Below are 433 nucleotides of genomic sequence, written 5' to 3'. Positions count from 1 at the left end.
GCCCTGTGTGACTTAGGGTCAAGTGTGAACCTCATGCCTCTCTCTGTAATGGAGAAGCTAGGGATCTTTGAGGTACAAGCTGCAAGAATCTCATTGGAGATGGCAGACAACTCAAGAAAACAAGCTCATGGACTTGTAGAGAATGTTTTGGTAAAAGTTGAAGACCATTACATCCCTACTGATTTCATAGTCCTAGAGACTGGGAAGTGCTGGATGATCCATCATCCTTGGCAGACCCTTCCTAGCCACAGCAAAGGCTGTGATTGATGTTGATAGAGGGGAACTAATCATTCAAGTGAATGAAGAATCCTTTTGTTTTAAGGCTCAAGGATATCCCTCTGTCACCAGGAGATGAAGCTTGAAGAAGCTTCCCTCAAATCAGAGACAATATAGCCCCCAAAGTCAAACTCTAAGTTTGGTGTTGGGAGGCCAC

The sequence above is a fragment of the Arachis stenosperma genome, chromosome 6 (genome assembly GCF_014773155.1).
Source record: "Arachis stenosperma cultivar V10309 chromosome 6, arast.V10309.gnm1.PFL2, whole genome shotgun sequence".
Lineage (NCBI taxonomy): Eukaryota > Viridiplantae > Streptophyta > Magnoliopsida > Fabales > Fabaceae > Arachis > Arachis stenosperma.
Note: the sequence above shows the minus strand (reverse complement) of the source record.